Source organism: Oryzias latipes, chromosome 3 (genome assembly GCF_053564925.1).
Source record: "Oryzias latipes strain Hd-rR chromosome 3, Olatipes_Hd-rR_3.1".
Lineage (NCBI taxonomy): Eukaryota > Metazoa > Chordata > Actinopteri > Beloniformes > Adrianichthyidae > Oryzias > Oryzias latipes.
The window spans coordinates 18,737,362-18,762,136 of record NC_136239.1 but is presented as its reverse complement, the minus strand read 5'-3'; the positions used below and the strand labels follow the sequence as shown (position 1 = coordinate 18,762,136).

The 24,775-nt window shown below is 37.7% G+C and overlaps 1 protein-coding gene and 1 long non-coding RNA gene across 5 annotated transcripts in view; one reads left to right on the top strand and one right to left on the bottom strand.

Annotated features, from left to right (window-relative positions):
• Positions 1 to 24,775, bottom strand: part of pcdh9 (protocadherin 9) — a 205,162-nt gene that overhangs the window by 100,881 nt on the left and 79,506 nt on the right. The gene's annotated exons all lie outside the window — the stretch shown is intronic.
• LOC110017366 (uncharacterized) lies at positions 10,526 to 10,901 on the top strand. Its single transcript, XR_002292734.2, has 2 exons — positions 10,526 to 10,640; positions 10,722 to 10,901. It is a non-coding gene; the product is annotated as an uncharacterized LOC110017366 (long non-coding RNA).

Sequence of the window (24,775 nt, the reverse complement as noted above, 5' to 3'; positions counted from 1 at the left end):
GGTTTGAAACTGTACGGCTGGATAACTCCAATGTTGCTCGCCATTTTTGTTGCACCGGTAACTTTAGGTTGGCGGTTGTAAGCCAGCTGTTACCGGGACAGTCTAAAAAACAGTTGGCTCAGTTATGGGTAACAGTAAGGGAGGCCTCAGAGGTGGCTTTCTAATAAAACCTTTCTGCAGAAACTATGTCCTAGAAAACAACCCAGGTTGTAATCATAATTTTAATAAACTTGGAATGCTATTACAAAAGAGCAAAAGATGATTGCAGTGAAACTTTGCTTAGCATCCCCACATTGTTTCCATGCAGATTGAAAAAGAAGTCCTGCATCTTCCTGTGGACTTCAGAAAAGCTCAGTGACTCATCATGACTTTTTTTCTGTTATATTTGACATATTTTACCCCATTTGTGTAGCTATGAAAATGAGAAGATTTGTTCGAAATGTTTTTTAAACTGTTTATTTAATTAGATATTCAGCAGAATGCCGGTAAAACGCCCTTTGAGCCTGATTCAAAACAACAACAAAAAAGTCTGTATGTTTGACAGCTACAATATGTTCAAACAGTCAAGTCAAAGGCTTTCACTTCCTGCTGTGTTTTTGCTGCAGAGAACAGAACTGATATTAAATCACCCTTTTGACATAAAGAAGGGTTGACGACAAAGCAGTTTTTTAAATTTTTTTCACTTAAAAACCTGTTCTAGTTCAAGTGTGTGCGGCACCTAATTCCCATTGTCAGACGAAGCCTGTTATGGCTTCGTATCACTATGTGTCCTGGGTCATTCAATCTCAAGGTATGTGTTCACACTAGGCAATAAATGCATGTCCCAGATGTGGCCTGACTGACAGTTTGATTTCTCTTCTTAGTTTCCACATGCAAATAAACATGAAGTGTGTTCCACACAAACATCTGTCCTCTGAGTTTCAATCGAAATCCCCTTCATCAACATGTTGGGGGACCTGAAGTTCTAAATGTTATAGAATTTCTCTCTGTGGTTAAAAGCAGTTAGAGCAGAGGAACATGTTGATTGATGCACTAAATATGATTATAATAAAACACCTTTGAGGTCCAATTTGTGTGATTACGGATGACTGCGGAAAACACAGAAGGTGGCAAAATGTTTAGATCAAATTATTTTAACCTATTATACATTAAAATTTAATATGCACCCTGCTTTGTAAATCTGATGTATTCGATAAATTAAATTGCATTTTTATAAAATATCCCAACAGCCTTTTTAAGTGGGATGGATTCACAGGGTAGAGTAAAAATATCTAAGTTTTACCGGCCATGCACCCGTTCCTCAAGCAATCAACAATTTCAGAACAAGCAGAAACTGCACCACGTTACTGAACATGCAATGACAACCTGTCTGCCTGAAAGGCTTTTGATTGGCACAGTTTGCCTCCAGGCAGAACATCGCCCATATTCTGCAATGTCTGCTTCAGCTGAGGGAAAGATACTTCCGGGCCTTTACACTTCCACATTATCCGTTTAGTATTGAAGAGAGAACGAAGAAAAACAACACATATATCCACCAAAGCTAAAGCCACTTCAATGTTTGTCTCCCAGATGTCTGTACTCTGGCATACAGAAAACAGCTGAAAAACACAAGAAACATATCATTTTTAGAGTTTTTACTCACTGTTTTCAGTTTCCCGCAGTCTGTCGATACATGCCTTTTTAAATTTTTCCTCGCCTCAGCTTTTTGTTCACTAAATCTGGGTCCTATAATTGCACAGCGGTGTAAATGGAGGAACTCCTTTGAGTATATGTTTTTCATTTCCTATTATTAATCTTAGTAAACTAGAAAATAGAGCAATGAACCATTTTAATGACATTGAAACTGGTTTTCTTTGTGTCTAACATGACTGGAGCTGCAGCCCATTTCCCATCACCAGCGGAGGCTCTGTGGATTTCATGCTTGAGAAGATGTGCATGATGTTAACTAATTTTCAAAAGTGACAGCATATCTCTTGTTTACAGTAAGAAATGCTTGTTTTATTTGAAGTTTGGTATTACTTTGCCCCCTTCTTTTTTTCTCTATTCATTCCTAAAGTAATTCATATTTTTTTTTACTTACATAATGGGACAACAGAAAATTAAAGCCAACCCTACTGTGGTGGTCATCTGTGACAATGTCTGGCTTTAAAAGGCTTATAGTGAGGAGATTTATACACCAAACAGAGAGAAAGAAAACGACCTAGTTTGAAGCACTCCACCTCTTCCCATCTTCCTCCATCTCCCACTCTAATGCGTCTCGGGTGTAAAATGCTCCACAGCAACACATTTTGAACTATGAAACCATAAAAAGTACAGCAGACGGTTACAGGAGTCATTACAAGTGAGTGTATTTCATTAAATACACACAAAGCCTTCTCATATTAAATAAACCTACAATGCCATTCTTGAAACTTGATTTAGTAAAATCAATAGGATGTTTTTAGGAATACTATGTGATCACACACCTTTTTAACATCCTCCTTTTTTTCTTCACTTTGTAATCCAATAGACTCTCTACAGTCCATCTATATCCGTAGATCAGGAGAGGGGATCTGTGTATGACTGAAAGCCTCTGAACTATTTTCAATGCAACAAAAAACATTTCTATAGTCCTTGCTTACTTTCTTTTTCTCTCTCTCTGGCAGTATGCAGGATTAGTAAGTAGCAGCAGGCTGACTATCAGTCCAAGATGTGCTCTTCCATCCTGCTGCTCCACGCTGATAAAGGAACTGCTCAACGAGTGACTCAGGTGCGCAGAAACGCTTGTAGCAAACAGCATTTCTCTCACTGAGGCGCAGTCCTGCATGTTAATGGTAGCCAATAAGCAAAGGACGAATCTTACTCACAACACAGGCAGGGCAAAGCAACAGAAAAAATGACATGCAAACTTGCACAAATAGTAATGTAAGATGACGTTGTATGTCATGCAATCTCTCTGTCAAGGCCCCAGTGTTGAGTCAAGCTATTTCTGACTCATTTACTTGAGTCACTGGTTTGACTGATTTGATGGTACCTTAGTTTGAATATAAACTACTGAGAAAATAAGTGCAAACACCTCTTGTAGGTTATGGATTCTTAAGAAGAATTTCTTTTCTTTGCCAATAGGTTAAGGGTTTATATGATTATTTGTTTTGCAAACTACTAAACGTGCCCATCTTTGGTTAGTTAATTTTACTTTAGTTAACTGGTTGCTACTTATGCCTGATTTACACTGGTTCGTCTGAGTCGTCTCACTTGCATTGCGTAGATAATCCATTTTACGACTGTAAGTTAGTTTACATTGCATATTCAGTCCGTTCCTCCTCCACCCTGGATTCTGGAGGAGTGGCTTGTCCTGCCAACCTCGTGTCATCAACATCCAAAACTTTGGCAATCAGGCACCTCTCTCCGTCCTCACAGAGTCCATGTGTCATGAATGGTGGGTTTTTTTTTTTTGTACTTCCAAAGTTAATCTTTCGCCATCAAAAAATGGATAACAGTGTTATCGGCTGTGTTAAGTTGCATTAACGTGTGGGGACATCACCGTAAGTATAGAATTTTTTTTTTTTTAAGTACAACAGAAGTCTTTATTTGAAAACTCGGATCTGTTTCCCTTTCTCCGGCTTTTTGCCGCAAAATTGACTCATTGACGGATTACAAATACAACACCTGCGTAAAGCTTGTGCTACATTGAGTCAGACGCAGACATGATGGGTGGGACATGATAGGACAGGATTTTTCAAGTTTTTCATTACACCCTCTGTATGAAACAAGGAGGTAAAATCCACAGATATGTGTGAGAGACCTGGTTAAGTTTAAATATAGTTTGTGCAAAGTACCTTTACTTTCATAGAGGTAAAACTCCTCTTTTCTGTATCTCATTGAGTCACATTTTTTTGGTTGGTTCAGGTGCAGGATACACAGTTCTGACCCTCTCAAGAGCGCTGAATTACAAATGACTTTTACTGTGATCCCTCTTGACTTCTGAGGGGAAGAAATGGAATCCAGCTTGCAAGGCCAGAGGAGAAAAAAGAAAAAAAAGAAAAGGCAATGCATGCATCTTTAACAGAACACAGGTGAAAAATGAGACACAGCATGTTTGATTATATACAGCGCTCCTTAGTCGTGCTATCCTTCCACACTCCTTTTGCACTATGTCACTTTAAATCTATTCAAGGGGAACAAAGGAAAATCAGCTTTGCTTCCCATTCTTCCATCCTTCCATTTGTTTGAAACAGTTGAAGTCAATTACATAGCTCTGTGCATTAGCCTATAGTTTTGCTTTACATGCAGTCGCATTTGTTGTTTTTCTGTACTTGATTCAAGACAGCTGGTGTGTCATAAACTGACATTAAATAAACAAATTAAGCCACTTTGTAAACTGGCCTCTTATGTTACCAGCACCTAAACAGTTCTGAGGACATATTTGATCATCAGAACTAAAAATACTACAAGTTGTCTGCCTGAAACGTCAAATGCTTCAGCCCGAATAAAAGCTTTTAAAGAGCTGTCTACCTTTCATGCCAAGCCTGGATGTGTCTCTTAGTCAGTAGTGCCCAAAAATGTCACATGCTGTTCGTCTGAGGTGAATCATTTTTAAATAATGAAAAAAGGAAAAGGGAGAAGAGATGTCCAACTGAGCGGATTTAAAACTAAACATGTGAAATGAACGAAATATGAAATGACATTGGGATGGTAAACAGTCCATCTGTGTTTTCCCAAAGGATGCCTGCCATAGTTTGAAATGCACTTAAACAGGAAGTAAAGCAGTTCAGTATCAATCAAAGAGTATTCTAATGGCACTGAAACTTTCCTTTTTTGTCCTGAAATGGAAAAGAAAAAATGCAAGAGTGGAATTGAAAATGACAAAAGCTCTAATGGTTTATTCATACTTTTAGAATCCACCCAGTGTTTTTCTGACTCAAAGAGAGCAAACGTTGTATTGGCTAAACAGAAAATTATGAAGTTAAAAACAAATGTTTCTCTGAGGTATCCAAACATCCCAAAAAAATAATAGATTAATTAATACCAAAGAATACTCACAAGAAAAATATTTATAAGATAGTAAAGTATTTTTAAAAACATTCCTTGGTTTGTTGTCAGTTTTGATATTACATTTGATCAGTTACTTATCTTGAAATCATCACATTGGATCACATATTTTGAGGTAAACAGCCATGTCTTTCTGCTATAGGGAAAATCTAGAAAGAACATGTCTCTATGGGGAGGAATCCGGAAGTTAAAATTCATCTGTCCCCTGTTGTTTGTGTTGAGCAGCATCTATGTGAGATTACGCACACCACAATGCATGAATAATAAAATGTGCACGCTCTAACCATGCATATTAATCTCGAACACCATTCATGTGTCTGTATCTTTTTGTGCTTGTCATTTGACAATCAGACAAAAAAAGAAAAAGAAACAAATCTAATGCTTAAGCAACCTGTTTTCAACTAAAAAAGTGTTTTTCTCAGGAGAAACATCAAATCATGCAGTTCCAGGCTCCTTAGTTTTTTAAGTTTGTCTGTTCTAGAGCTATTTCAAACATAAGGCCAAACATATTAATTTAAAAACAAATGGTTTAAGCAATTAAAAGCATATTGTTTACTCTCAGTCTGAGTTGATAAAAATAGCAATTAAGAGGTTTTCAATCTTCTAGTTGATCATAACAAAATGTATGTCTTAAACAAAAATACTTTTAATACAAGTATTTTCCTTAAACCCCTCACTAACTTTGAGATATTTCTATGGGCGTTCAAACAACGACAACGATTTATTTTAACCCTTGTGCTATCCAAGACACTTTAACGTTGGGAGTGGGGTCATCTGGATCCCACAATGCGCTAAACCTTTTTTCTTCAATATGTGATCTTCACTGGTGTCCATGGATTACATGAAATCCTCTTCACCTTTTATTCACCTTTGTCATGGTAAGGATAACATGTCAATGTAAAGGTGGGGTCATATTGACCCCACAAGATAGCACAAGGGTAAATACAATGACACATTATTTACTACTTTTTCATAATAAAACTTAAAGTATTTTTAAGTTAAATTCAAATATAATAAATTAATTGAGTTGAATTAAAAACAGTCCCAGCAGTTTCTAAAAGTCACTGCAGTTATACTTGTCGTTGCCAGATGTTCGGTCAACATGACAGCTAATAATTTGGCAAAATTTGGACAAAACACTTCAAGGTATAGTTTCTATATTTTTCTACTGTTCCTGTTCTATCATATTGTTTCTTTCTCTTATTATGCTGTCCCACTTTTTATTTTCTGTGCTACTATATAAAACTTGTAGTGGTGCACCTCTACTAGCCATTGAGCCTAGTAATAGAGCTAACAGCACTGGGACAAAATGTAAAAAAAAAACAATAATAATACAAAAAATGTTGTAGTCAATATGATTGAAAATGTTCTCAAATTCAATGTCTTTCCATGTGAAGAAAAAATGCAGCAGGGGGTATATCAGGGAGGGAACCAATCATTACTTATCGAGAGACACTCAAAGTAATTAATGACTTGTGCAAACTGTTGCAAGTGGAAAACATTAATGAATAATTTTCGATACATAATCAAGTAATTAGGAAATGAACTCAAGAGTAAATCCAGGAACCATGATAATGAATACTGGTGATTATCAATTTGAAGCCATCTCCATCGTGTCCTCCGGGGACCTGTGCTAGTTTTAGAGGGAGAGAGAGAAAGGAAGTTTCTTTTCACACCATAATAACATTCCGGTTACACTCAAAGATCCTGAGTGACACGCTGTGGTGAGACAGTTTAGTTTCATGTTTTGAGTCTAAAACTTTGACATGTCTGGTTTAGTTCACTCTGTGTGTTAACAGAAATTATCTTTATAAACCCACTCCAATGACAATTGTGTTTTTGGTGTTTTTAACATGTTATTGTGGCATTTCTTTGTATGATAGATGACATATATATAGAAAATTAAGCTTGGAATTGCATTTCTGAGTATTTCTTTATTCATATCATTGTTAATCAGGAGTAGATGAAAAAATACAGTTGGAAAAGCCTCTTATAGCTGTGACATAAAAGCTACAATCAGCCACAAGCTGACCCAACTCTGCTCCATTCTGATGCTTTCACTTGCAGACCAATACATTTATGTAGGTCTTCATTTTCCTCGTCCGACCTGACATCTGGCTCAAAACTGTACGGCTGGATAGCTCCAATATTGCACCATTTTTGCTATGATGTTAGGTTAGAGTTGCGATGGGCTGGAAGTTAGTAGGAGAGAGTGTAAAATGATGAATGACAGGAAATGGGGGTCAGCTTACTCCGCGGCAACAGTCCTGCCCACAACTCAGAGGCAAAACGTTTTTTAAGGGCTCCAGGTAAAAAAGGCTACAAATCTTAAATTCAGTTAAATGTATGTTTCTGATATCCATTTAAATTCCAGAAAAATTATGTGTTTTTCTTCGCATTATTCGTGGAACTACGGTACCAAAGAAAGCGTATATGTCCATGTTGATCTGGGTAAATCAAATTGTTGGGAAACATTAAAAGAACAAGAAAAGGGTTGATTTGGATAAACCTGTCATGTATTCAATATTTATTTGAATAAGCTCTTTTAATAAATTGCTTCAAAATGTGGTAACAAATGACTCAATTTGCTTCTTAGGTATGAAAACTTGTCAGATAAATGGTGCTCTGGGGCACAATCATTATTTACACCACCTTTGGTTATTACAAACGGATGTCAGGTTGGAAGATTTAAAAACAGAGGCAAGAAGGGTTGTAATTTAGAAGATAAACAGCAAATCACCTCTGCAAGAGTTGTTTGATAGACTTTAAACTTAACATGGCCCTACATCAGGTTCTCATTAGACAGGTATATTTAGAGTTTTGCAAATTACCTTCAACCTGTCATGGCCATCAAAGAGCAGGAAGTTATTGAAAGGATGCCCAGAGGAGAAAAAGGAAACGATTATCAGTGAGTTCTTCATAACCGGCCAAGATGAAAGGCTGTAGTTTGCGTTGCAGTGAGAATGACATAAAGTAAATAATTACTGCTCTTGCCGGTCTAATTGATAATTTGGCTTACTAGTACCTTTGAGAAATAACAACAGCTTTATTGCACAGAAAACCATGACACTTATTGTGTTAACATGACTCACTTTTACTCAACCCACATTGGCCTTTGGCTTGGACAAATCAGCAAAGACACAATCCCCTAGTCTATAGAAATGCAATCTATTTTAAAGAATTGTACACATGAGTCTGAATGATCTTAATTTTCTTTTGCTCCACTTTTCCTTTTTAAATTATGTTACAAATCACAATTATCTTAATCTGTAATCACTGAGCTGACCTCTAAGGGATTTAACTTGCTTATGTATCGATGCCTATAATGACTTCAGTGCAATCAAATGTCCAGTTGCATGTATTTTTCAATCAATTCTCTTATATCTTTGTTTTTGTTTTCCTCTGTTTTACATCTCTATGGATTTTCTGTTTAATTTTGGCCAGTATTGTGAAGGCAGACAGGGTATTGATTTTTGTCTCAGGAGGCTTACGGGAACCACGTTGAGCTTGTCTCCTTGAGGCTTCACAGCAGGCTGTGACATCCACAGAATATATTCTTCAATCGAAGTGGGAATCTAACAGCAAACCAGCCAAGACTCAGAGTCACCTGATGCCTCCTAGCTCCAGTGGTTAGACACATACACTGCTTTTGAGGAAGTAGAAAATAATCAAAGCAAAAGTATGGCGGTGGAGTTGACAGAGTGGTGGTGGGATCTTGTCCAGTATTCACTTCAAGATGCACATACAGCAGGTCAGGATGCTGGCAAGCTCAAGTTGTTTGTTGCTTCAAAAGTGGCTGTAATTGTCCCCTTCTGGGTATCTTCAAAATGGCCCCCAAGGTCAACCTAGCTCTCGACTCCCTAATTCTACAATCCAGATTCAAAACAGATGAGAGAAGAGCAAGCGGGGGAGAGATGCAAGTGGAAGCCAAATAATGAGAAGGATGAGAACTTTAAGTTATTATGCAAACCAACTAAACTTGTAACAAGGGCTTCAAGGGGAGATGCAAAATAGTGTTACAGTAGTCGGTGACCAAGGGCAAAGAACTCATCTCTGTAATCTGCAAGAAGCCAACACTAAAATGTAGATTTATTTTTATCCCAAAGAAAGATACAATGCTACAACTTTGAATGCAGTACATCTCAGAATTCTATGATTTTATAGGCCCAAAAAAAAACAGGTTTTCCACACAGAAATCAGAGTTTAGCAGTTATGTATGATATGGTGTCAACCATTAATGATGAAAACCTGAAAAATTAGTTAATAGAAACAACAATTATTTCACATTTGTTGGTATTGACTTTGGTGTTTTGGCATAATTTGGAAATAAATAAATAAATAATTGACAGCAATTATAATTGATGAATTATTACAATGCAGTTGTACCAAAAATAGTCATCTTAAATGCTTATCAGCATTGGCAAAACTGTCAGTATCTACACTAAAATGCAAACCAGGAAAATATCCCTACAATTGAAAAAAAAATAGCAAAAAAGTTATTAGGTCCATTGCTGTTGTTAAAGAACACCTGAAGCATATTCAGTGGGGTTATTGCTTGGTTTATTGGGTCAACCAACAATCCTGGCATAGAGAAATGAAAGGGGCAATATTTTTTTATAAAAGAATAGAATTTGGGGGCTTGAGATCATCTTGGCGCCTGAAGAGAGGATGAAATGAAAAAAAAAAGCTGTGAAAGAAATAAACATGTTGGCTTATCTGGAAGATGTGCAGCAACAGAAAATGCTTGGGAGGCAGAGTGTATTTCTTTCTTTTTTTGGATGCCTTGCTTTAGGAAACTAAGGGATAATTGAAATCCAGATCTGCCTTGGAGGACCACAATTCCAGTTCCATTGATGAAATCACTTCCATCCTAACACTCATACTGAAAATCCCACACAGTGTATGCACACAGAAATGATCCTCAAGGATAACAGTAAAGCAAAGACTGGCTCTGTATACATATATATATTTATATATATATATATATATATATATATATATATATATATATATATATATATATATATATATATATATATATATATATATATAAATAGTGCCTTCAGGGCCTCTATTGTCTTGTGTTTTGGTGTACTTTTGACTCGCACATGGCATCCTTTCTGGAGATTGTATTCTTTTATTCTTCTTTTCTTTTTTTCTTGTGGGAGAGTAACTGGCAGAATTTACTGTATATCTAAAGATACTGTGAGGCAAACATCCTCCACCCATTGAGAAACTCCACTGAGACAACATATTGTGAAGTTGGCAATCTAAACTGAGTTATTTGAGTATACTGCAGTAATTAGGTCCAGAATTAAGTGAAAACCCCAAAACTTTGCCAAGAAAAAGGTAGTGGGTGTCATTGTGGAGGCCCTGGAAACATGCTTTACTTGCAGGTTCTTTCTCAGTGACTTCTGCTTAGTTTTATGTCACATATTTGCCAAACATGAAGTATAATTCAATATGTACTGTCATGGTACCCCCTGTTGGCCCCGCCTCCTCATCAGGTTCACCTGAGGACTCCAGCTGCGCTTCATCATCTTCATCAGCCGGGGGACTCTTAAGGAGAACCAGGACCCTTACTCGACGCTAGTTCGTTGTACTCCACGGTGCACTCTCTGGCCTTGCTCGCTATTCTAGTCCATGTATTATCTGCCTCGCCTAACCTTGTCTTGTCTCTGCCTGCCTAGGATCACGATCACGCCTGTCACGTTCTGGACTCCGACTCACCTTCGCTCTGGTCCCTCCTCGTCGCCCCTCTGGACATCCTTCTGGAAACACGGTGTACGCCGCCAAGACCCTCCAACCATCCACAAAACATCCTCTCTTGGAACCCTGTCATTCCTCCATTAAATCCTTTACTGCTCGTCTGCCTCACCTGCCGAGTATTCCTTCCGGGTTTCAGCATCTGGGTCTGCCACAGTCTCGTCAGCCATGACATGTACACCAAATACACGAAACTTCTGAGCTGTCAAAGTTTTCGAGTCAAGGCCATTTGTCATCCGGTTTCACTGAAATTGTGCAAAAGTCTCATTTGCATGTTCCATTAAATATTCAAGCAAGGTCAAACTCTGCCTCTGTTGTTTGTTCATGTTCTGTATCATCAACGGCTTTGATGCAACTGTCACTGTTGTACAAGAGTGGATAGCAGGAACATTTTTTAACAAATACAGACCCTGTCACTTTCCGTCGCGCACTGAAATTATTTTAAACGATCATTTTTCATTCAGCCAAATTTAAATTTCCACCCTCTGTTGCTCCAACATCTTGACGTCTACTCTTGTCTTTCATGCAGCATTTTGTGTTATTGATCCTTGCTGTGGCTTCCCTTCCTTAGTGTCAAGGCTGAACTCAGGATCATCAGCCTCTCAGGTTTCTGTCTTGTGTTTACAAACACAACTTTGCTGCCATTGGAGACACTCGTGCTTCATGTGCACACATGCTCCAACAAGTTCACGCTCCAAGGTCCATCTCTATCCTACAAAAGGGTTTGACTTTTATTGGTTTCTCTGCTGTTTCCACCCAGAGGAAGGAAGGTCAAGTCTCATCAAATGTAACCTCAACACCAGCCTCCAATTAAAGGTCATGACTTCATCTTTCACTTGTTCATCCACCTCTGATATACAGTCATAATGCCGGATTAGTCCCTTACCTTACCTTTGGACTTTATCTTCTTTTACACTTGTCCTATATCGTACAAAGGACCCTTTTTTCTGTGTTTTAGCCTCTACTGTATGTATGGAATGTCCCATATTCTTCGAATCACACTGCTCTTGGCGGGCAGCTCAATCTCAATATCATGTTATCGGACTCAGGGGCCAAGGATATAAATACCACGCACCATAACTCTCTGCTGTTCAATAGCCATTATATGCTCTACTTTATACATTAGAAGCACCTGATGGGGCAGTAAATTCACAGCTGCAGCTCGACCATCTCAGAGCGGCTGCAAAGGAAAAATGGATGTTTAAGCCAGTGAAATGTTGAAAGGGAAAGAGGAAGTATAAAGAAAATAAGGAAAGGGGGAATCAGCTGGAAAAATGATGCAAAAAAAGCATGAAATATAGACTCATGGCTGCATACTTAAAGTTGAAGGAAAGTAGAGAAAAAGCAGCCAAAAAGAAAATGTTCTCACCGTTGTGAGAACCATAGTATGTCTGTTATAAGCCTTTTCTCGTCATACTTCCCGCAGTCACTCTGAATTCTGCCATACCATTTGCTATAAACTCTATCTGCACACACAAAAGGTTGCTGTTCTTTTTTGCCGAGACTATTTCAACACTAACGCTAGCATCTGTTCACTTCCCAAGGATGGCAATCAGTATAAAATATTTCCATCTAACTTAACAGACTGAACAGAGAATGGAAGGGCAAAAAATGTCCTAGACTCAAAGCACACGGCATTTAAGAACACACAGACAGGAGCTCACATACACACACACACTTACACACGATTTTGTTTACCACATAAGCATGACTGGATGCAGCACTGGGTTCACGCCTCAGTGCACTTTTTCATTTGGAAAGCTAGGGTGGTTTCCCACTGAGCGGGAGCTGATTAAGAAAACAGTCCCATTTAATTCCTTTCTCCTCAACGGCCAGCAAGAGAAATGTAATTAAAGCCACTAAATCTCCCATGGGCCATGCTACCTGCTACACGACCAACATGACACATCGTGTACTTCGGCCGACTTACAAAGGCAATGGCAGCTTTTTCTTTTTTTTCTTTTTTTTCTTTTTTGTCATGGTTGCATAGACATTGCAAGTGTTTGCAAATATAAACCAGCCAGAAACAAGGAAGTCGAGGTTGAGGACTTTTAATTTCTAATCTCTGCTGGAGGTCCAATTCCATCTAAGTGGATTGATAGGGTACTTTCAGCATCAGCAGGAGTCATATTGTTGTTGTTTTTTTTTTGCTTTTTTAAAAAAAGCTTTCTTTTACATAAATATTGAAAACTTCCCGTTTATTACTTTCAATTATTCTACTTAACGGCACCACCGATGCTTCTACAACATGATAAAAACCCATTCAACCTAATCAGGAATGCATAACTGTTTGTTCCGTTGATGTACTGGGCTAAAAAACAACCTTGTAACTTTTTCCAAACATGAAATATTTGTAGTTGAATTCCTGAAAATATGTAATTTCTGCAACAGAGCTAATGGGCTTTAAAAGGTCTGGTATAAGTTCAGCAATTTTACAAAAGGGCCTAGGTAAGGCAAATTACCAATACCCCAATGGTCCTTTACCAAAGGTTACAGAAGTGTATGCATCAGCGCCTCACTCCATCCAGACTTTTCTCGTAGAATGACCTAACAGATGTCATTCCACTCTTAAAGATACTTTACAGCTCACTTGGGGTTTACTAAAATGCATCAGAACCTCACTCAGACCAACAAGGTAAAATCACTCTGATCTGATGGTAGAGGCTGATGTTTTGAGATTGCCAGGCAATGATGCTCAACTTACCAAAGGTTGCTCTTTTTTCATACTGTTGTAACAGCAGATCCTGGAAGCATCATTTTTACATAAAACAAATAAAAACACAGATGCAGAAAAATATCTTCCATCATTTTTTTGACATGATGTGGCAAAACCTTAGACTTCAGCAAGCCAAAGAGGTGCCCGGAGAAACAACCGAAGCAATTCCAGGAAGCTGCTAGAGAATGCCACAAGAGCCACAGCCACAAAGTCCCATGAGGCTATTGTTGTTGCATGAGTTAGTGGTCAGAGAATACAGCACCATTTGTGCAGTGCTTTTATAATCCGCACTATTAAAGAGAACCATCAACTCAAAAATGCATGTATTAACAACAGAACTTCAATCTTGTCAATTTTAGACGTTTTTAAGTGGCATTTAAAATGTACTTTTAATGTATTCAAATCCACACACTACCTAATCACAACTGTTCATCATACAGATTGTATATAATGTGTGGCTAAAACAAGCAGAATTCAGTAACAATCGAATTACATTTTCCTTTGTTTTCTTTTCCTCTTTTTTGCAGTTATCAGCCATCTTTTCTTTTAGAAACATGTTTTAATGTTCACCTACCTGTGTGTGGAAGCCGGGTTGTTCTAAATGTTTATTTTTCTGTTTTTCAATTGTTAATGACTGGTAGGAGGATTTCAATAATTGATCTCCTTCAGGCATATAAACATACAAATGCTTTTAATGGGAATGTTATACAGAGCCAAACAGCAGGCAACATAATTTAAAATGCACAAACCAAATAAGGGAAGGACATAATAGAATAAATCCGTGGAGAATGTCAAGAGCATGGTGACCAAAAGAAATACAGAAAAAAAAAAAGAAAAACTTCAGGCAGCCTGAAACATAAACCCTCAGCCAAAATCCAATTTCTTCCTCAAAGTTTTGTCCCACTGTGTCTTGGAGAAAGCTGCTGTGCACCACAGGAGCATCCGCTCATAGAAAACAAGACATCCAGCATAGTCAAAGAAGACACTTTATTTCTTAAAGGAATACCGCATGTTTCCTTTGTAAGTATGAAATGAACAAAGCCGGACTGAACTCTTGCACAGCTCAACTCTAAAAAGGATTTTTGATGGGTACCACCTGGACTTTGACTGGCCAATGCTCTTAACACAATGAAAATGATGCGACTGTAAAGAGAACTCCCCATTCACAACCTGGCAGTATTTGTTTATGCAGATATAACATATATGAGTTCACGTCAGTCATGTCAAATAATCAAGTTTGTTTAGCACCAGGAGTACAAAGTAAACTGCTTAGCACTATCTCATAACAAAGCATTCACATAAAATGTGTGTTTATGCTCTCTCAGCCATTTGGAAAAATAGGAGCACTTGAACCTGTGACGATGTCTTGCTGCACGGTGGCAAATTTGTGAAGGCAGCATGAAATATATGTGGCGGGCACTGCTTTGTTTGCTGGTTTCATTAATTCTTCAGCAGCTTATGTCTCAAAAGTGCCAACAAATACAGTGGAGAAACATGTGCTTTGGCACCAATCCATGCTTCTAATTGGGAACCTTGGGCTTCAGCGGTGCAGGATGCACCTTCGCTCTGAAACTCTCCTCCATTATTCATAGAAATGTAAGAATTATAGAACAAAACCTAGAAGCTCAACTGACTAAGCTAGTAGAAAAGGATGAGATCTGCACACAAAAAAGGCCTAATAATCTATTTTACTTCAAATGAAAAATATTAAAATTTGGCCACATCCACCCAAAAACTAAATTTTTGGATAAGAATTGCTTAATTTATAAAAAATACATTCTAATACAGACACAGTGATTTAAGATAGGAAATGTGCTTGAGAAGGGAGTTGATGATGCACACTTTGCTCTGAAAGTTTGGGCAAAGAAGACAAAAACACTGCATTTGTGATTTTTCTACTCAAAATTTCTGCTCTGCTTGCATCCATTCCTTTAATTTTGAAGCTGCGTTTGTTGCGTCTTTTTTGCAGTTCAATGTGCATATCTGAACACCTACATTTGACTTCTACCACCTTTAGTTATAGTGACCTATCAGCTACGTCTGTGTAGTGTAATCGTAAGAGGCAAACAGTCCCTCTGAAATGATGCTTCGTTTCACTTGTGACAGCATATAAACCACTTTTCCTCCGCTGTGGCAGAGCGAGGTCGGGGCAGGCTGTGTAGCTGTTACCATGACAATACGTCACCACGCATCAAATAGTCTGCTATCTGTGGATTTACTTAATTTATTTCATAAGTGAGCATAGCATAAGCAGGATAATGTCCTTTGAGGTGAGCATAATCAGAAAGGAACGGACTTTGGAGAAGTAACCGTCTGACGCAGTCAAGCCCTTTGCGTTGTCACTTAATTTCTGATAAAAGAATCCTTGTCAGGCATTAACCCTTTTATAATAGATACTAGCTATAGATAAAAATTCAGATTAATGCAATAAAACAAACCTTGCTAATTTGTCTGTAATTAAATATTTAGCATTAACATGATAATGTGGCATTCCTATTAAAAAAAACTATTTCACAAATGAACATCACATGTTTTAACCACTATTGATTTCCATAGAACCACACACATGGTGCAGGAGGGGCCATCTGCGTAATATTTTTTTTCACTGGCAGGAAATGGCGACATTTATTGCAAGTGGCTGACAAGCATCACAATGTTGAGCCACCATTTTTAAGACAACAGCAGATACACATGCGCACACACACCTACTATTATTCCATTTTAATGATACAACAGCAAAGACATGGAGACAACTGCAGAAGAAACAAAGAGCTTGTACGCTAGCAGCCTTGAAACATGCGAGTAGTCCTCATGGATATCAGTCATGGTCATTGGCCCATAAGGTTGTTGCGAGAGAAAAATTGTGAAGCGTAAGTGAAGTGTAACAGCTCAGAGCATGAGCGTTAACGCAGTTTTAGAAAAGAATGGTGGGCCAAAAGAAAAAAACAAAACAAAAAGGGATTACTTCATCAGTAAAGACAACTCAAAGAACGCCAAGCATCATGGTGAAATGCGCAGCTGTGTTGAGACTCCGTTTTAAGGAGCATATTTTGTGTGGGTGGAGACAGCATGCATGTATATGTATAATGTAGATTGGGAAACATTGATGGAGAATGAGCTCTAAAATGCGCGTGTGCATGTGTAAATGAAAATCTCATGTGTTTGTTTTGTTTTCTTTGAAGCCATATACTCCATACTAAATAAAATATTGGAACAACCTGCAATCAAAGCTGTTTGAGCTTCTTCCTTGTGATTTAACAGATTATTTCAAATCTGCTCACACAAACTGCCGAAAAGGCAAAATGGTGCATTTCTTAAAAATCTCCTCAAGCAGTACAAGTGCAAATCTAGGTGACTTTTATTCTTACATACCTGCTCCTTTCCTGTGAGGATGCTCGGAAGTACAAAATCTGAGAATATTTTACTGCATTTGATCCCCTCATTCATCTCTCACATGGTGGGCCTAAGCAGCTCCCAGAGGTAGATATGAGTTAAGAAGAAAAGAGTAAACTGTGACCATCCTTCAATAGCTATTAGAGATGCAGCAATTAGCATGAAAAAGGTAACTACAATAGACAGCACAAGGCAGTGAGATTAAGGGAGAGAAACAAAAGAGAGTAAAGCAAGGGGATTAAAAGAAGGAAAAAAAAGAGTATAAAACAATTTAGAAGATAGGGAGCCTCCGTGTTTGGAGAAGAAGTACACACAGGTGTCTAGATTTAAATGTTTTCAGGCAGGTCTAAAAAAAGAAATAATTTATAGGAATCTCAGAGGATTTTTGAAGTCCTTATGACATTATGATGTGAGTCATGTTTCTGTTTTCAAGTCACTTCTAGCTGATGCAGATGGAAGAAAATAGGCTGCTTTCAAAGAAATCATATTACCAAAAATACATGTTGGTTGCAGAAATTGTTGTTGTGTCTTGCTAATGGATGTTGGCAACAGTTGCTATTCAAGCAGCCATCACAGGAGCCAACACAGTTGTAGGGTTAAATGAAGGCCATCGTAAAAGTGTAAACATTACTTCACATGCATTAAATTTACAACCACCACAAAAAGTCTGATGACTAAACATTCCAAGAGCATGAACTACAGTGATGACTTTATAATTCGATGGAAAGATACTGGTTGAAAGTTAGTTTTAGCTTAGAGGAGAATGAATACAATCAAATGAGTCGCATGATGGACAAAGTGCCAGAAACAATAAAGTAGGATGCAGTGTTGGTTAAAGGTCGTGACAATCCTCATTGCTTTAAAAAGGTTCACATCAAAGTAAATCTCAAACCAATGTATATTTTGTCTTTTGCACTGCAGGATTCACAAGTGCAAAAAAAGTACAGACATGTTAAAGGGCCTATACCATGCTATTCTTAAGCTTTTCAGAGTAAACTATATCCATATATTTGACAATATATTTGACGTGGAGACAGTGACACCCACTGTCTCCACGGAGCTAGAGGTGATCGGCAAAAACACAATCATTTTATGGGCACAATATACACATCCATCTTTGCAAAAGTTCGGATGTTGTTTGGTTTTCGTGTTAGCCTGGGGGGCGGTGCTGCAGCACAGACTCCCCCTGGAAGGGGCTGTTCTCCCTGGTCTACGTCAGCTCATGAGAACCCGCTGGTTTTCCTGGATTGGGAGGGTCTGGTACTCAGAGCACAAGTTTTTAGAAGAATGCTTAGAGATGTGTGAATGGATCACAATTCCACTTTGGGGTTGTTGGGGTTTTTTTGTGAGAAGAATGAACATTATAATACACTTAACCCTTTTGCTATCCTACGGGGTCAAGATGACCATTGACGTGTTATTCTTACCATGACACAGGTGGATAAAGGTGGAGAGGATTTCATGTAATCCATGGACACCAGTGAAGATCACAAATCATTGAAGAAAAAAGGTTCAGCGCATTGTCTAGTGGGTCTAGATGACCCAACTGCCAATGGTAAAGTGCCTAGGATTGCACAAGGGTTAATTATGATTGTGCTGTTTTTAGCCAAAATCAAATATCCTGTGTCATATTCTAGAACATAATTTCTGCAGAGCATCAGAAGCTCATTAAAAAATAACCTCACAGTTATGGGTGTGATTGTTGGCCCAGTAATAAGCCAGCCCCCTTCCCATCATCCCTCTGTTATGTCTATGTTAAAGTGCCTAAGATAGCACAAGGGTTAAAAGATCAAACTAGTTGATTTTGCATGATATAGGCCCTTTATCAGGTTATAGGGAGAAATGAGGTTTAAGGTGTAAGAATAAGAAAAAATTACATTTCAGCGAATTCCCCCTACCACAAATACTTAAATAGATAAAACTTGGGAGAACGCCTATGCTGTGGGGGAATCAGAAACCATGGCATTGGTAGAGAGATGATTGTAATGAATGTTTCTCATTAAAACTTACAACACAAAGTCTCCATTAAAAGAAAATATTATTTATATATATCATTCAGAAATAAGAAATGCTTTCATGTAATGTTGGAAAAATAAATCACCTTAGCACTGAAAACAATATCAAGCTAATGAAAAATAACACGATAATTGTGTTATTGCAGGAGGAAAATAAATTACGATGATTGTTAAAAATATGTTACAGAAACAATGCAAATTATCTGATGGATTTCAAAACAGTGTCGCTGATGGTAAGAGTGGAAGGTTTAAAAAATGTTTATGTGACATTGCCTGCACTACCATTTGACTTTGAATCAAGGTTTGCAACACAATCACGGTGGCATTATGCTTGTCTAAAACTGATTTGTGTTATACTCAGTTCTGATTACATAACAGTGTTAAATCTGTCCATTTCTCCTGTATCCCTTTGAGTTAATAGGTTCAACCTGCATGTTTAAAAAAAGCCAATTTGAGCAAACATACATTTTTCTTACTAGGTCATTCTTTTTTTGTTGAAACTAAATGACATTGATAAAAATACATATATGGTGTGTGCAAATGTCTTCAACTTTGAATCTCTTGTTGTTAGTGCATGGAAGTGCAAAGAAAGCATAATACAATTATTTTGTGATTAAAATCTGTTGACCTCCTTAGTGTCCAGGAACAGATTAGTTGGAGTTTTCTGTTTTATTAACCCGTGTGCTATCTTAGATGACCCCACCCTTACATTGACGTGTTATCCCTACCATGACAAAGGTGGATAAAGGTGGAAAGATTTCATGTAATCCATGGACACCAGTGAAGATCACAAATCATTGAAGAAAAAAGGTTCAGAGCACTGTCTAGTGGGTCTAGATGACCCAATTCCCAATGTTAAAGTGCCTAGGATAGCACAAGGGTTAAAAAAAGCAGGCAAATCCAATTCATCCAATTACTGCTCCCAAGTATTATTTGATTGGTTACTAGACAGGGATCAAGCTAGGGTCTCATTGTGCCAGTTCCAAGCCCGGATAAGTACATAGAGTTGGGTCAGGAAGGGTATCTGATGTAAAATCTTTGCCAAGGCCAAATATGCTGATCAGACCTGGAAGCTGATTTACTGTGGCGACCCCTGAAGGGAAACGCCAAAAGAAAAAGAAGAAGAAAAAGACAGCTGGAGTTACATCTTGCATGAGCTTCATCTGAAAATATGAAAATCTGAAAATAGAAGGTTTAAAAAGACCCTGATCCATTATGTTGTTTTTTTGTTTTGCAGTTCTAATGTTTAATCTTTTTAGATAATCTCAAAACATTATTTTGAAAGGCAATTGCACTCAAACTAGAGCAATGGCAAAACTTTACATGTGTTTTTTCCTCGCCTCCCTCATGATATTTTTCACTCTTTTACACTAAATACTGAACACAACATGCAGCAATTTATATGTGTAGGTTGCCAGTGTTGCCAGTGAAAGAATGGCTTTTTTATTGACAAGTTTAGGATCACAACACAATACAACAGACGTCTCCACACAGGTTTGTTACTCCAGGGATTAGCAGTCAACCCCAGTCATGCTCTATGGCACTTTCACTCTTCAGAACAGCTAACTATCACACTGTGTGGAAAACGGCACAAAGAGCAGACTACAAAGGCAGGCTTAAAATTCCAGGCATGTTTGTGTTTGCGTATGTGTATACGTATCTCAATGGCATGGACGGAAACATGGTGCATCTGTTTCCGCAGCAGGAAATAGCCTATTTTAGATTAGAGAAACACTCTTTATAACTCTGACATGTTTGTCTTTTTCTACTTATCTTTTTCTACTTTTTTAACAGCGTATGACAGGTCAAGCCGAAGTGTTTGTGCTTCCACCGTGATGACCATGAACCCATCAGTTTACGACAGACTTCAATTGGGACCATTGACTTTTTCACAGTGTGCAGATAATATCTGATCTCACCCATTGGCTTCTGAAGGGTGAAAATAAAGCCTGAAATGGGATGGGCACATTGATCGCCAAACTCAGCATTGTGCTGGAAATGGGTAGTAATCCAGGACTAAGTGAAAAATATGTAAAATGTTTATGTAAAGCATACTAGGGATGGGAATAACTTTGCTTCCTCCCACTCATTTTCAAGCAATTAGTTAAAATGTGTATGACAAACTTTACATTTCATTCAATGTGTCATCTATCTATATGATTAATGAGAGTAAATACAAGGCCATCCTTTACACATGTATTTAGATGCATATAAGTATCACTTTTTTTAGATATTTTTTTTTTATTTTCCAATCAAATACTGATTCATTGTCTTAGGTTTGATATACCTATGTATAGATGTAGATCTCTTTCTAGTTTGTCTTCTTTCTTTCTTATTCTTGTTTTGATTGCTTGAAATAAATCAATTCCAAATCCAGTAGGTCTTATTCGCAGTTGACTATACTCCCAATCAAAAAAAAAATGTTTTATTTGCTTAAAAATATAAAAGACCAATGTTGTTTGCATCAGAATGCAACTAGGAGAAGATGACAAAATTTAAAAGCCATTTCTGTTTATTCAATAACAAGAACCAATAAATGTATTTTTTTTGTATCAGGTAACAGCATAAACAGCCCATGTTCACTGATGTGTCTCTGTTAGAGAAGTCAAACAAATTCACTAAAACATTAAAAAACTAATAAATAAAGTAAAAAAAATACATGTTTGATGCATTTATAAATAAAATTCATCGTTAGTGTGTTGTAAATAAAAGTGAAATATTGTCATCTGACAATCTGAACAACAGCAATGAAAGTAAAAGCTTTTCTTTATGAAAATAAGTTTTTGCTGACTGATTATGCACATTATTTGTTTATCTCCAAATGTTTGTATTTGGGCTGCATGGTGTCGCAGTGGTTACCACTCTTGCCTAACAGCAAGATGGCCCCTGATTTCAAGTCCCAGCTGGGGGAAAAAAAAAAAAACTCCCAGCTGGGGAACTGAAACAGAACATCAACTGGGGGAACCTTTCTGTGTGGAGTTAGCATGTTCTTTCTGTGCATGCATGGGGTTGCTGGGGGGGAATCTGGCTTCCTCTCACCATCCAAAAACCTGTTTCATAAGTTAATTGTCCATAGGTATGAATGTGAGAGTGCATGGGTGTGTGATTGTAACCCTCCAACAGACTGGTGACCTGTCCAGGGTGTCCCCTCCCTTCACCCGCAAGTGGCCAGGATAGGCTACGGCAGCTCTGTGACCCCAAAAGGGAACAAACAGATTAGAAGATGAATGAATGTTTTCACATGAATTCAAGTTTCTCATATCTTATCTGAAATGATCCTAACTACTGCCTGTTGATAACCACACTATCCAGAATGTCTAGAGGGGCAGAGAGGCTAAGGATTGGTCAGAAGGGTTGATGGGAAGTTCTATGTATTTTCGAGGTTAAAATCCAGTTTTAAAAAAGCACAATAACGAAGCCTAAAAGTTTCTTCCTATTTTGTGACTATAAGTTTGCGATCACACTGACTTTAGATTGCATTTTTGTGTGTGTGTGTCACAAACTGCAAACAATCCCGTCACACATGAATGATAAAGAGCTGCCACAGAATAAAGATCCATTGCACTTTTAGGGTGCCCAAAAGTCTGCCTCAGTATTCAGAGGCAGCGAGTAAAAGACTTTTGCACTTTATTTTAAATATTAAAATAGAAATACACAAAGACTGCCAAAATGGGGTGGCCATGGTGAAGAGGTAGAGCGCTTTACAATGGAAGATTGCAGATCCACATATTGAAATGGGTAAAATGGATGAGTCAGAGTTGCTGTATTTGAAATGAACATTAGCCTTACTAATTTGCTCAATCTGAAAAAGAGCTTGGCTATCACACAAGGGATGTAGGTATGCCTCAAGCTGTTTGACCGTAAAATGCCCTCTATCATCAAGGAAATTTGTAAGGAAAAAAGAGAAAGTACAATGTCCCTTTGTTTGTTAGTTATGGCAAAAAAGACCTATTGAGCTGCTGTCCACCTGACACATAACATGATTTACTTTTACTTTTTAAAATGTATTTCGTTGTCATGGTGGGGGAAAAAACACACAAAACACATTTAAGTTTCACAAATTGATTTCTCACCTCCTGGGTGGTGTGTAATGAGAGTTGCTGAGCATAAAAGAAAACCAATATTTCAGCAGTTACAAAAGTTACATAAAGTAGGGCCTTTTTTTCAAATTTTGGACTAGTCCAAGAATTTGCTCTCCTTTAAACACAAAATGAATGACTGAATATAGGTTGTGAATGTCAGTGTTGTTTCATTGAAATGAAGCTAAATACATATCAACACACCATTCTATGTGAGATTGTCATTGTTCAAGGCTATAAACACAATGAATGTCAAGTCTTTAATGATTACTGAATTTGCCACAAGATGGAAAGGGACACAGAATGTGTATTTGATTGGATCAGGGTTGGTATATTTTATATCATTATTAAAAAACTCTTGTTTGTGGTGGAACTATATAATGATCTGACAAGAACACAATAATGAGTCTCCGCCAATTTCAATGGTACCGCTACAACAGAACAACAATTGGAGGTATTTCGTCACATCAGCTTCAAGGCACACCATAATTTCCCTATTTCACCAACATTAGGCTATTTATGTTTGCGATCGATTTACCGGTACTCAACTTCAGCCCTAGAACCCTTTTTGGTCATATTCATATGTTTTTTAAATTGCAATGAAAATGGTCTGGCAACATGTCTTACCTTTTCAAGGGTCATAACTTACAATGTATTATTGCACCAATCAACAATACATTGTCAGTATTGACTGTATATGAGAACTGGACTGAGTAGATGTGACACCACCCATGGAAAATGGCTTGCTTCCAGTTCCAACAGCAAAATTAAGTCAATTCATTTGGCAGTTTTTTTTCGAAATATGGATGTCATTATGTTGAAACCAGAAATGGTCAGCAAGCCTTGATTGGTCCAAGTTGTTCTGGGTCAACATTTCCAAGGTAACCACTCTCACTATTCAGGAGTAAGTTTGTTGGAAGGTCACATCCCTACCACTTAAAAGCAGGCTTGGGAGAGTCTGTCAATCAAACGTTTGAACATTTTATGTGAGACCATATACTTACATTGAGGCATCTGACTTGCCATTTTATAATTTGAAAAAGGTTGCACTACAAAAAATATAAAATAAAAATCAGGAGAAAAATCTAAAAATTAGTAAGAATATGTTAAAAAGCTAGCAGTGCAAGAATTGTTACTCTGACAAATATAATGAGTAATAGCTGTTTATTTCTCAATGTGAGTCTATGGGATTTTGGCTTCTTGGTACTTCCTATTTGAAAAGTGGGGGGGGGGGTCACTCAGTCCAGTTCGCATGCAGTCAATGATTGTTATATTGATGGATCACAGCGACCATGCACATTTTACTCAGTAACTAACTACACTGAGAAAAAGTTTGATTGTTAAGGATTTATAATCTAAAACATAACTAATTGTATTTATGAAGATCAAAATTAGAACATATGTTGTTTCATTATGCACAAAATGCTTGAAAAAAAGAAGAAGAATATGTCTATGAAGACTCTCATTCATCCAGGTGGATTCCATCATAGTAGCTACTTCCATTGGTAGCTACTGTTGCTCCAACCCCAGCTGAGGACAAAGGACTCCTAACGACCCGAAACCATGAATTCTAAGTAGACAATACCATCCAGTTTCAGGTCTGACTCCTCCCCCATGAGCACATATAAACCAGCTCTTTTTACCAGCTATTTCAGCTTTGACAAAGCCTTTTGGATAAGAGGTGAAAGGTCTTCAACTTTAAAAACCAAGTCGAGATGACAACCTTTAAACCTACTACTATGAAAGAAGAAGAAAAGTGATTGTTCTGGTTCAAT